Source organism: Galleria mellonella, unplaced genomic scaffold (assembly GCF_026898425.1).
Source record: "Galleria mellonella isolate WM207_F2 unplaced genomic scaffold, CSIRO_AGI_GalMel_v1 utg962, whole genome shotgun sequence".
Taxonomy (NCBI): Eukaryota; Metazoa; Arthropoda; class Insecta; order Lepidoptera; family Pyralidae; genus Galleria; species Galleria mellonella.
Window position 1 is genome coordinate 280,454 of NW_026442180.1, and position 14,215 is coordinate 294,668.

The 14,215-nt window shown below is 34.2% G+C and overlaps 1 protein-coding gene across 3 annotated transcripts in view; it reads right to left on the reverse strand.

Annotated features, from left to right (window-relative positions):
* Positions 1 to 14,215, reverse strand: part of LOC113522849 (ecdysone-induced protein 74EF) — a 299,508-nt gene that overhangs the window by 4,903 nt on the left and 280,390 nt on the right. The gene's annotated exons all lie outside the window — the stretch shown is intronic.

The following is a 14,215-nucleotide window of genomic DNA, read 5'->3' on the forward strand; positions in this document are numbered from 1 at the left end:
CCATATTGTCAGATCTAAGCTCGCTGTTATAATAACATTCTTTAATGTACATATTAATTAATGATCATTAATATTTAAATGTTAAGCAAACGTATTGTTCATTAAACTAAATTATTCGTTAACTAATTCATCTATTATAACCTAAAAAACAGATCGTAGTTTCAATTCTTGTCCAGAGAGGCACAGGATTTTTTTTTCCATTTGGAGAAAAAATATACCAAAAAATTTGGTAGTAAAATTTTATATTATTATAGAATAATCTAGGCACTGAGAATTGTAGATCAAATTGGTTGTTGCTATTTCAGCTGTGGAAGAATTGTAATTACTTATTATTTTTTTTTAATATTCAATCTTAATATCACGGGACTATAATTTTTTTTTCTCATTTAAGACTTTCCTCTTGTCGGTGTAACTAATTCATGCATCTTCTTCCAGCCAGCTCTATCGCAGGCCATATACTTGACCTCCCTATACGACATGACACCTAGTGTTTCTTTTATCTGTCCCATGTAGTTATTCTTCGGTCTTCCTCTTTCTCTTTTGCCCTCTATTTTTCCTTCTACAATGCTCTTAAAAAAACGTCATGTCGTATAAGGTGACATAGCATTTTGCCTCTTCTATTCTCTATTATTTTAATTAATGTTCTTTCTCGTTCACTCTTCTCAGGACTTCCTTATATAATATAAAATTAAATTAAAAAAAAATTGCTTCTTACTCGTATATTGAAGAACATGAAGAAAATAGAGTAGCAACGGAAATTTCTCATTTTTAACATTTGAAAGTGGGGGGAAAGGGATTGTTAGTAATGGAGACTGAGAATCCCATTGCTAGCAATATACCCAACCAGGTCGACGTTCTCGCGGTTCCCCTGGAAACTATCATGGTTAATTCCTGATGAATTCATCATGATGGGCTAACTGGCCTGTTTTCATTCTCATCTATCACCCTTCACTGGTGCTCCGCCCGCGTATCCCGTTAGCGCAGGCGGGCTTCCCATGCCATTTTCACCCATAAAAAAAAAACATTTGAAAGTTGGTTAAAATTAATGCAAACGAGGTTCAAATGTTAACGATCAATGTTTTACGATTATCTTTACCAACATACTAGCTTTCACCCGCGACTTTGTTCCCGTGACGGGGATATAGTCAGTGACTGGCATAAAAACAAAGAAAAAGCCTATAACCTTCTCAGTGGCAAATATTACGTGTATTCCAAATTTTAATAAAAAAAATAGTAATTGGTTAAGGTGTTAAGATGTAACAAACCAACAAACTCACTTTCATATTTATAATATTAGTGAGTATTCTTTCATTGATAAGGATTCATGATTAACGCTAGTTCCGAAGTTGTGTTCTAAACGTGAATAATGCCGCTGATTCTATTTTGGCGCCATTGGTTATGATGGCCCAGTTTCGTAAATATACTAAAGTTGTAGAATTATTCATGGGAAATGTTGGCAATAGATCATACGACTCGTCGGACGTTATATTTGGATTCACATAGAATTTTATTTAATTGTAAAACATTCAATACTTGAATGTAAGGAAAATTAAGTATTAAAAATATAATTGTTTCAATATAATATTTTATAAACAATATTACATTATCGTCATCGTCATTTCAGCCATTATCCGTCCACTGCTGGACATAGGGTCCCATAGACTGCCATAAAGGACAGTCCTGAGCTACCCGCATTCACTTACTCCTTGCAACAGCATTACATACCTAGTAGTCTATTATGAACAGGAAAGATTTGTATTTTTGTGTGTATATGTTTGTAATGAATAAACTCAAAAACTACTTGGTCGATTTCGAAAATTCTTTCACTATTAGGAAGCTACATTCACCCTGAGTAACATAGGCTATATTTATTACTAGAAAAGATTAGGGATCCTTACTAAAACTTTAGTAACGTAACTCAAGGTGTAAAGATAATGCTAAAAAATATCTTTGGTCGCGTGCGCTGCGGAAACTATTGGTGATAGAACAAAAGTATGTTCTACAATATTGAAGAAAATATCGATAACTACAAAAAACTTGTTGGTTGTTATGTCACAATATTCACTTTATAAAATGTTGTAAAAATGTCCACCTGTCCGAAGTCGGGCCGAGCCGCTAGTATTGCATAAAAGAAATTGGAATTTATTTTGATAGCTACGTAGTCATAACTTCGGAACTAGACTCGACTCATATGTTATATGTATTATTTTTGTTTATGTAATGCAAGCATTTGATATTAATATGTCTATTTAATTTAATTTTCAATAGAATATAAAAATTAATAATTCGATATTTTAAACATTAGTTTTTACACTTTTTGTTATGTATAATACACATTTAAACGAATCCATTACGATTGTTTTTCAGCAACTATTTCTACAAACTTGACTTCCGTATGTCATCGTTCAAGGAACGAAACTTGGCTCCCGTTCAGCCATTCATTATTACGAAATAGTTACTGTAAGAATCTAACACGTATAGGTACCTAAATACAATTTGATAACACAATAAGTGGTATAGATAAAGGCGCGCTAGATTGCGTCAACGTTGTGTATCGCCGCCTTGACCCCAATGCCTCTGCTCGCTAGCCTGTCACTGCGATTTTCCTCACGGCACACGTCGGACATGATAGTTCTTTCAAATATCTATTATTATTATTATTATTTTACTAATTTGCCCTGTTTACGTTTTAGATTATAATTTCTTTGTTTTTTTTTTTTAATTCTAGACATAAATATATAAAAAAATATGAATAAGGTTTCCTACGTATTTTACTATTATTAAAAGAATCGAAATTTTATAAACATGTTTGTTACTGAAATGACTGAACAGATTTGAATGTTTTTTTTTCTATAGTACAAAGAGCAAATGAGCATACGGCTCACCTGATGGTAAGTAACTACCGTATATTCATATTTATCTAAAACATATTTTCATATTTTATCTTTTGTTGTATATTTTGAAAAGTGTTAATAAATTTATTGTATAAACTCATTTGTAAATTTTACGTATGTCATAAATGGCTCAAATAAAAAGTTTATCTATCTATCTACCGCCAGTCATGAGTAAGGTAGAAATTGCAGGTGTATTGCCAGCCTATATACATATAAATTTGGCCTGTATGGATAGTTTTTACTCTAATTGGCGTAAATAAGTTAAATTAGAAAGGCCAAAACATAACATATGAACTGCAAGCAATGTTTCCATTTAGGCGTACAATACCGAAGCTATATATAGACAGATAGGTACTAGCCATATTTTCATTATATACTTTCAGAGATTCTCTATATTAAACAACGGTGTTATTATTTGCGAACAACTAACATTCTCAAGAATATCTTTTGGTAAACAAAGTTTTGCGCCAAAGCTCTGAACAATTCGGCGAGGTGTTACGGGAAATTTTCACAGAAACCAAATAAAAAACTTCGTAGCTATTCAGATTTGAAACTTCAAATAGATAATGCCACGGGAAGCGATAAAATTCGCTTGTTTGCTCGGCCTGTAATTGACCTGCTTTTTATTCTTTTGGCCACAAAGGAAAATGTGTTATGCGTATGCTGGGTTACCATTATAAGTTTGCACTAAGACGCTTAGGTACTATCTTAAATGATTATTATCGAATCATTATTCGATTACAAATTACGCAAATATTCGAACGATTATAAAAACAAGTGTACTGTATACCTATTTACGATGTCTCCGTAATATGCAGCAATACTTGATGTTATAAATAAATACTTATGCGATAAAATTCTGTTTTGTAATGTTTTCCTTTAATAACATTATTTATCAATTACTTCGCCTTGTAGGTTGTCCTATTTATGCTTGTTTTTTTTATTACAGTACCTACTTCACACTTGTTCACACCTATTAGTTATTTGAAATCATCTAGATTAATGTGTGCAGATAGGCATCTTCCGAACGTATAAATGTCGCTTGCCAATCCTGCTATGGGCGTCGTCCACCATTTTATGTCTAATATTATCTAGTCCGCGTTATTTTGCGTGGCTTATCGGCAGGTCGTTCACCCTGCTTATTGACACGTGTGTTAGTCCGTTTGTCACGTTCGCACTCATAATTCGATGCTAAGGCGTAAGGAGCGCAGTTTCTATGCAAAAGCCTTTTATGGATGCCCTATAGTGAAATAATCAATCGTGCTTTGTTGACTTTTATAATTAAAAACAATTGGGAATATATATGAAAGAATTTAGGTATAGAGTTTCGACGTCATAATGCCAAATCATTTAGTAATATACCACCATAGGGTTAATATTAAATTTCTGTCCGCAATGATGATGGAAAAGCTGGGACTATGATACAGTATCTATAATTTCCCTGATATGTATCGAATTTTTAACGATAACGGGCTCTAAAGTGCTCGCAACGTTTATTTACCTGGTATTTACAATTTAATGAACCGTTCCACGGATGCAGTCCTCATAAAAATCAGTCGCGGGCCTGGGAAGCTACCAACAAAACAGGGTAGAACATGTATTTTATACCCTGGCGGTTCTATTTATAGCGCATGCGCTGGACGCATCCTACTGGTAGTACAGCAAGATCAAGGTTACGCTGCCATACACACCCGTTTACAGTCTAAGAATGTCATCTTTACTTGGCTAGTTAGTAGCTGCAGCGAAACGAAAAGAAAATTACGACTGATCGCTCGCTGTTTCAAAATAAGCTTTATTCTATTTAGCTTCGGTAGTAAATAGCGTGTCTCTGGTCAAGATGGATTGTTTTATTCCCGGATGCAAGTATGCGAACAGCGTTCGGGGCGAGGGGGGCCGGGAGGGCGGTAACCGGTTGCGCTTGCGCATCCCGCGGTCGCAATAAATGGGTTACCCCACAAACCTCTTGCGATACAAACGCCCGCTGCCGTGTTCCTTTACAGGCTCTATATGCTGTTTCGCAGCAAACAAAGCGAGACGATGGACTAGGAAATAAACAAAAGGTTTACGTCAATAGTTACGCGAGCACGTTATCAGTTTGCGAAAATATTATCGTCTATTTTCGCGCACTGTGTAACGAATTAGATAGATAAGATACGCGCATCGTTTCCTCCAAGCAACCGGTCGAACTGTGTAAAAGTTACGTGAACAACAATGGTCATGTAAAGATAACTAATATAATGAAGACTAAATTAGAATAAATATGCAAATTTATTAATTAATTATGTATGTACATTCAGCTATTTTTTCATATAAATAATGACATTTTTATTTAGCTCCGCATCGTCCTTTCCTATCCAATTGGCATAAAATTATAAATCCATGTCTTTCCTGTGTAACCGGAAAGCGGTGTGCGTGTTTCTAAGATTGCGAGTGCACCATGGCGTGGTTGTGTGCGCGGGCGCAGACGGGCGCGTCGGATGCGGCGGGCGGCAGGCAATGACCAGGAAATGACGCCGCCGGTTGACCTTCACATATACACACAGCGGACTGCGCGAGCGCATCCCTCTATGCTCCTGCGTGCCTGTCTTCACTCCATTTGTATACAAATTTATTGCTCATCCATAACTGATATACGGCTTTCAATTACTTAGAAGTTATGACTGATAGGTAGATATAGCTAATCGAAGTTAGATTGCTATCAATCGATGCTAATGACTATTTGTAAATACCAAAATATATACTTAAAAAAATTATAACAGAATATCAGTGCTTTGCTCTTTTGAAGGCGAAACAATAAACTGAGTTGTGACCATTTTGTATCGTTATGGCACACGCACAAAGAAATATTGTACTCGGCTTTATGTATTTTTTAAATCATTTATGTTATCTCGCTTTTTATTTATATCTATATATGTTGTAATTTGTGTGCTTTAAGTAATGCAAATAAATTATCTATCTATCTATCTACGGATACCTAAGTAATTCGACCAAGCTCGGTATAATGTTATTTATTATCAATAAGATAGCTATCTACAACAAAATAGCTCAAATTTCATGAGCTTTATAAATTCTTATGCATTATATTGTTCTCCCTCTCATTATTCTAATTCATGGGAAATATTTCTTTCTTAATTTTCGTCTGACACCATCTGGATAATTATCATCAAACCATGGTGCGAGATGTCAGGAGGAAACCAGATTTCCAATTTTTTGATCTTGACCGTCTTCGAAATTATTTATTTATTAAACTTAATTGCGTCGTTTATAAAAATAATAAATACATAATAAATTTTAATGAAATATGTTAGAAAAGAGAATAATTCAATAAATTTGACTAATCTATATTATTAGAAAATCTCTTTTAATTTTATTACATTTATTGCATTTAAATAACAAATATAAAGTAGGCACATATCATTTGCAATATTATGACATTTGATCTGAGCATGATGTTAAGATGGTTATAAGAGACGATAAGTCTTTGATAAGTCGCTTTTTTTATGCAATTGTTATCAAGGTGACATTATATATTAAGCGGATGTCTAAAAATAAGTTGTTTTGTTAATTTACACAATAATAAATTTGCTAGAAGCGTGTACAGTTTCTTTTTCGTGCTCCTTTCATTGCAATGTGTACCACGGTCAGATTAGTGGGATGCATTTTATTTGGCAGCGCGTGCACGTGCGCCGAACTAGCGCTGCGTTAAGTAAGGTCAGCGCTGCTATGGTTGCGCGGGCGCACGGCGCGGCGCTGTCTTCGCTGCACCTTGCGTAACGGCGCGATAACAGCGCAGAGGGCGACACTTGTATTGGGGTCACGTGGGGGCGGGCGGAGATCGTGACACCACACTTCTAGTGTGACATTGTAGACTTTCTTTGTGACATAAATAGAATAACTTCACATATAAAACGGAAAATTAACTCATCCAGATCGGTTGGATCCAGAGGTTGAAGTGATAAAATGCGATTACAGCTTATTAGTAGGTAGAAGCTTGTTAATAGTGCAAATTTTTGTTTTCTAATATTTTTTTTATACAACTTAGAATGACAAACAAGCTGACGGCTCACCTGATGGAAAGTGGTAACTGTCGCCTATAGACACGATCAGTGCCATAGACAGAGTATACTGTTTCGCCCATGATACCCCTCATACGTTGTCATTCCCAAAAAACGCAGGTGTTATTCCTCTGTACCCTGTAAATTCACGCCATATCTCACCCTTCAAACAGAAACACAGCCATGCAAACATAACTGCTTCACGCTTTTGCTGTGTTATAATGCGGCTCACCTGATGGTAAGTGACTAACGCCAACGATCACTAGCAACACCAGAGGCATTGCAGGTGAATATATCACCAAATGTAATATTTTTTTTTAAAAGTGCCTATTAGGCGTAGTAATGACTGGGTAATTAAGCGAGATGGCGCCTGCGCATTGGTAGTGTCGGTAGAGTTACTGCAAACGAGTTTTTATTTTATTTCATGAGTTTTGGAGAAATAAAAATTATACATATTTAGTACGTATTAAATTATTAATTTATTAAATAATAAATTCAAGTGCCGTTATTAGGATTTGACTTATAAATTTTATAATGTCATTGCTGTAGGTCACATATTTTATATAAAGACTTTTGACTGATTGTTACGTAGTGTAAGTACTTAGTCAATCATTTTACTATTAAGATTGGTTAGGTTTATAGCCAAAAGGAGTGGGTGGGCAGTGGAATTTCACGTTTGGCTCTCGTACACTCACTTTTCGGTTATATATTGTAGGTATATGAAATAAGATTCAAAGATGTACATATATTATTGTATGATAATGTGAATATATATATATATATATATATATATATATATATATATATATATATATATATATATATATATATATATACCATGTCTTCTACTCCTTTTCGATGCCAGAGCATGGAAGAGACACCTTGAAATAGCTGCTTGCTATATTAAGCTAATTGTATCTTTTTATGGGGAAAACAGTGGGACGTTAATGGGTTGTTCATATAACTCATGTGATATAGAGTGAAAGGGTTTCTTATTAATGGCAACAAGCAATACTATATTATACTATAGTATATACTTTATCATCGTATTTAATTCTTGATCAATAAGTCATCTCATCTGTTTTCAACCTCACCTATCCTATCCCTCACTGGTGCCCCGCCAGTGTATACCGATAGCGCAGACGGGGTTACCATACCATTATCATCCATATGATATATATCGTTATACATTTAAATGTGATACAATTTTCGTTTTTTTTTTTTTTAAATACTTCCTATTCATTAATACAACATAAACTTCTTCATAGGACACATCTACCAGAGGGAGACTTTGTACAAAAGTCGTTAGCTTGGGCACCTCTGCCCCATTCGTGTTTCAACCGTGAAGCAGTTGTGTTTGCATGGCTGTGTTTCAATTTGAAGGGTGGGATATGGCGTGAATTTACTGGGTACAGAGGAATAACACCTGAGTCCTCAGCAACGCATGGGGGGTATCATGGGCGAAACAGTATGCTCTGTTATGTCCATGGTACTGCTCATGTCTATAGGCGACGGTTACCACTTTCCATCAGGTGGACCGTCAGCTTGTTTGCCATTCTAAGTTGTATATAAAAAAAAAAAAACCATTGGGATCTGTAAATATTATCAATAGCTGTGTTTGACCAACTGGCAAGCTCTGACGGCATTGTAATCAATTTTATATAGATAATACAGTAGTTAATGTATATATCGTAGGTATGTACCTGTTCGTAATCACCATTTATATTATGGCAAACAGATACGAGGGTATGACAAGTTTAGTTCTATATGATCTGAGTTAAAGTAACCTTTGTGTCTCTGCTCGGCACGATAAATGGAATGTTCGGCTCGAGAGTAACTAAGTTATTATTGCCTTTATTTAAATAACTAACTATTAATATAATTAAACACATAAAAGTTATAATTACGTTATAATATTTATTATCATCTATTATTATTACATGTCCACTATTAATCATATTATTATCTGTAAAATTTGTCTTTGCTAATGTTATTTTTATCACATATTTGCCTTTTGTTTCTTTAACAGAACTGTGTTAATGTAATACGTATTAGTAATAAAATAATATTATAATTTAACGATGTTGGTATACGATAGATGTTTAAGAAATGGTAATATGTGTGGTTTAAATAAGACCAATAGATGCCGTATTAATATTTTTTTTAAAACTGTCTGTCTAGACAAATATATCTGTACGTTTGTTTCACCATTATGTAAAAACTACTACACTAAATTGGATGCAGTATACAAAGTCGTGTTCCCAAAGGTCTGACTTAAAATCTGAGGGCCTATCATGAAATGTTTTCTGAAATTTCGGAGATAAACGAAACAAAAATTTGATGTTAAAATTACATAATACGTGCCATTTGGAAATATTAAAAATGTTAAAATATTGTTCCTTTTGACTTTTATAATAGGATGTATGACGAATGAAATGTTAAACTCCATTTATTGGTCCGATTATGGTATAAACAAAAACACGAAATTGAGTCCGAAATTTCATTTCATGGTAGACCCGCTGGAATAGTTTTTCTACATCTAAAATCCACGGGCACAAAGTAGCGGACTAAATGAAATATAAGATTTTTTTTTTAAATACACGTTTAGTTTCGTTAAAGGAAGTTCTATTAACTTGATCAGTGGAATTCATGAGACTAGATGACTAGAGTTCGGATCGAACGTTCCGTTCTACCGATTCAATATGTAACGAACTTGAGTACATTAATGTACGTAAACATGATCAATAGGGTGGATTTTTTAAACCTAACTCTAAAAATAAAACCTGTGATAATAATAATTTTTTTATTGTAAGGACCAATATTTATTAATTTTCTAATTGATTTAAGGTAAAATTATTATAATTTTATGTCTTATTTGAATGTATTACAGTTCTTAGAACTGAAGTTTTTTTTTTATATACAACTCAGAATGGCAAACAAGCTGACGACCCACCTGATGAAAAGTGGTAACCGTCGCCTATATACATGAGCAGTATCATGGACATAACAGAGTATACTGTTTCGCCCATGATACTCCCCATGCGTTGCCATTCCTGAGAACTCAGGTGTTATTCCTCTGTACCCTGTAAATTCACGCCATATCCCACCCTTCAAACCGAAACACAGCTATACAAACACAACTGCTTCACGGTAGAAACACGAATGGGACAGAGGTGTCCAAGCAATCGACTTTTGTACAAAGTCTCCCTCTGGTAAAAAAAAAAATGTCTCTCTGGTAAAGAAGTTCAAGTATATTTCTATGTAGCTAAATATATAACTATAATCTTTCACATAGATATTTTATTTCCATCTGTACATTATCTAGCATAATATATTTTATATTTATTCAGATCGTCCGTTTCTTTTTTAACAAGTAGGTACACTCGCATGAATATTTCTTTCAACTTGCACTTGTATACGGTAACAACCATTTATGTTTTGGCTCGACCCGATACCCCAAGATAAGGTTATCACGGTGGAAAATATACATATAAATAACAAATGATGTGTGCAAATATACTGCCGGATGCAGTTATCATATGGTTGGATGTGTTTCGGTTCAAATGCGCGCACTGTTTGTTTAGGTCGGTTAACATCGCCGCGATATTGTGGAAGGTCAGGTTCTGTAACGCCATATTGCGTACCTACGGCACGGATAATGTATTTGTTATTACCACTACCACAGATTAAATATAAACACTGGACTGATTGTGCCAAGTTTGCCCATGCGGACGTGATATTTTTTATCTACGCTCAAGGCAAATAGACTCCTCTTATGCAACCGCGACATTATTGTTACATTTATATTGTTTTTATTTCCGTGTCTTTACTAAAATAAGATCGTAATACGCATTAGAATACATTATAAATATTTAGTTTTTTGTTACTTGTCCTAAAAAATAAGTCAAATAATAAAGCCGTTTGAAAATTATACAGGTCTCTTACATCGTAACACAATTTTTAATCTTTATTAATAATATTTTTAGTTTAAATAATATGAACCATAGATTACTTTTATGCATAATTACATATGTATCATGGAAGTACGACAGATAACTCTATTTTTAAAGCGAAACAGTATTTTTTTATTTTTTTTTTTTAGTTTCGCAGGGAACAGTAATAGGTCCTCTTCTGTTTACTAATTTATATTAAAGATTAACAAATTTCCGTTAGTAATTACCAATTTAAGGTTTATATATCATCACATTGAGTCCCTGCTGAGTATAAAGAGAGAATCGAGACGCGAAAAAAAAAAAATAACTGATAGAAGCTACTGATTTAATTTTCAAAATATTAGTTGAGTATTCTATCTTTCTCTATACTTTTTGACGGGAAACATTCATTTATAAAAATCCACACCATAATGAAATAATTTTAATTTTAAATTACAACATTACGAGTTCATTCATATAATATTTAGATAAAAACTTCTATTATATTATTGGAATTTTACGATTTCAATTCGCAATTTACGGTCTTTCAAATTTTTTTCTAATAAATGTATAGTAGCAATTAATTGAACGATTAATTGATTTTTTTACTTTTATTTTTATTGAATGTTAATTTATCACAGAGAATACTTATATTTTTTTTTATGTGCTAGTGGAGGCTAAGTAGCGACGATGTTCATCCGATCGTTGTACAGCTTAAATTTCCCGCGCTCGCCCAGTGCTGCAACCGCGTGAAAGTCAGCGGTACACACTGTTTGTGGATGTTATCGATAACTATTATTACCGAAGTGACCTCAACCTGCAGATTGGGACGCGACGAAGGTGAGATTCAATGCTAAGTTCGTGCACCCCGCTTACGTAAACGTTTACAACTGTGGAAATATGTTTTAATGTTGTAACACCGCACTGTCTTTTGTCTTCTGGAGTAACATTTTGACCTAAGCGACGGGTTTTCGATGCCATTGGTTGACTGTTCTTTGTTTTACTTCATGTCAATGTACCATAGCGGGTGACATTGAGAATGCATATTTGCATTTGTCAAATTCCATATTTCATTACTTACCTATCTATGCATTCTATGTGTGTATGTGAGAATTAAGTTGTATGATAAAAGATTTAGGGAAACAAAAGTGCTTACTATGTTACGCTCCGCAAGAATGATTAGGAAGGCATAACTTTGTGAATTATTTAACTAATTCAATTTTTAAAACAATAATGGCGGGAAAATAGTCTGATTGAACACTCCCTTGAAATTACATAATCTCAGTAAAGTCATTCGGTAATATTTATGAAATTTCTGCGCAACGCTACATAGCTACTGGGTATCATGTAGCAGATATATATAAATTATATATAATGTAATGTATATCGCGAAACTTGTGCAATGTTAGGGGGAAGTGGGAGGAATAGACGGCGGGGAGGAGTGGATGGGCGCCAGGGAGAAGGGAACGAGTGTGAGGGACGCGGGGAGGGTGGTTGCAACTGTTTGCGCGCAGCGCTGCGCTGTGTGGTCAATGACACGGCGACATTGCATCAACGCGCGAAGGTCACTCCCCCGCCCGCGTCCCTAGCGCCGGGCCTCCTCTCCGCGCGCCCTCTAACGCGTCTTGCAAATTCCTACACTTCCTTGGAGTCGCCATCTTGGATCAATCACTCATGAGGTTGCTCTTTGTAAAGTTTATTTATAATTTATTATTTTGTAAGTGCTATTTGAATTACCAATAAAAATGAGGAATAAAAGCGAGGCCCAAAAAAGGAAAAAACAATACTACTACTAAGAAAAATTTAAATTACAAATAATTTAAAATAAGTTTGAGATCTTTGTTTAGTTTTCTTATGTCGTATTTTCAGAAAGGAGGTAAGACACCTATATATGGTTTTTAGAGTGTAAATGAATAATTAATTACCTACATATTAATTTAATAATTATTTATATTGGACGCCACAGGTGTATTTTAATATGTTAATTTTCTACCTCAATTAAGTATTGTCGACATGCAAATCAAAATATAGAGAAACACGCAAGTAGTTATTTGAAATTTGAAAATACTTTAGTATTCTCAATTCACTGTTAATATTTTTATTTTCATTTTATGATACCTACTTAGAATGGCAAACAAACTAATGTACATTGGCTGTTTCCTTTCCGGGAGTGACTCAGCCTTCACATAAATGGCATAATGTATATGATGTTCGTGCTGGTTATGTTGGCACTACATGAAAATGCAATTAAAAAAAAAACATATTTGTCTAGATTATCTACTTATTCAGTTAGTATAAATAAATATTCTACTTCCCTTTAGATACCAATACTCAAAGATATAATGTGATGTATTACAGAAAAGGGGAAAAACGTACAGAGAAAAATTAATACATAGAGTCGAACATAGAATCTTTTACTTTTTAAAGTCAGTTATAAAAGTTCGTAGCCTAAAATACTAATCTATTGGTCATCCGATAATCGATTAAGAAATCATTCGAATAATTCAATTGTATTAAGGAACAATGCTTTATCTTTCCACTAAATTTACGTCAACACTAGCTGATCGTATTTGATTGAAATCCGCTCTGGAATCGAATCAAGGGTTCGTTAAAGTCTGGTACCATTATTACCTGTTCTATTGTTACTGTAAACATAATGAATAAACTCTTTTTATTTCATTCATAATCCATAGTTTGTATTACATTATAATATATAACTATCCACAATTATTGAATAATAACTACCGTGAGTCATACTGTATTGTGATTATTTATGTTGGCTTTACACACGTTTTAAAATTAAGGGAGTGTCCGATTAGTTTCGGACTCGATAGGAGCCCTTATAATAATGTACATATATATATTATTGTTTAAACTAGTAAATATAAATATTTGTTAGTTACTGTAAGATATTAAATTAATCATCGCCATTTCAGCCAGTCTGGATTCATTATCCGTCCACTGTTGGACATAGGTCTCCTTCATAGACTGTCATAAGAAACGGTCTTGAGTCCTGAGCCACTTGTATCTCATTGACTTTCTGTAATGCATTTGAGGTCGTCACTCCATCTCTCCATCTAGTGGGGGGGGGGGGGGGGGGGGGGGTCGTCATACACTGCGTTTGCCAGGTCACCACTCAAGATCCTTTCTTCTCCATCGGTTGTCGATTCTACGAGCTATATGACCAGCCCATTGCCACTTCAGCTTGTTTGTCCTTATTTCGATATTAATTTAAATGTTCTCGATATAATTTGATTACAATTTAAAAATCTGAATGCGACTTTATTAAAATATCCTTTAATATAAGGATTGTGACTTCATTCATACTTCATAT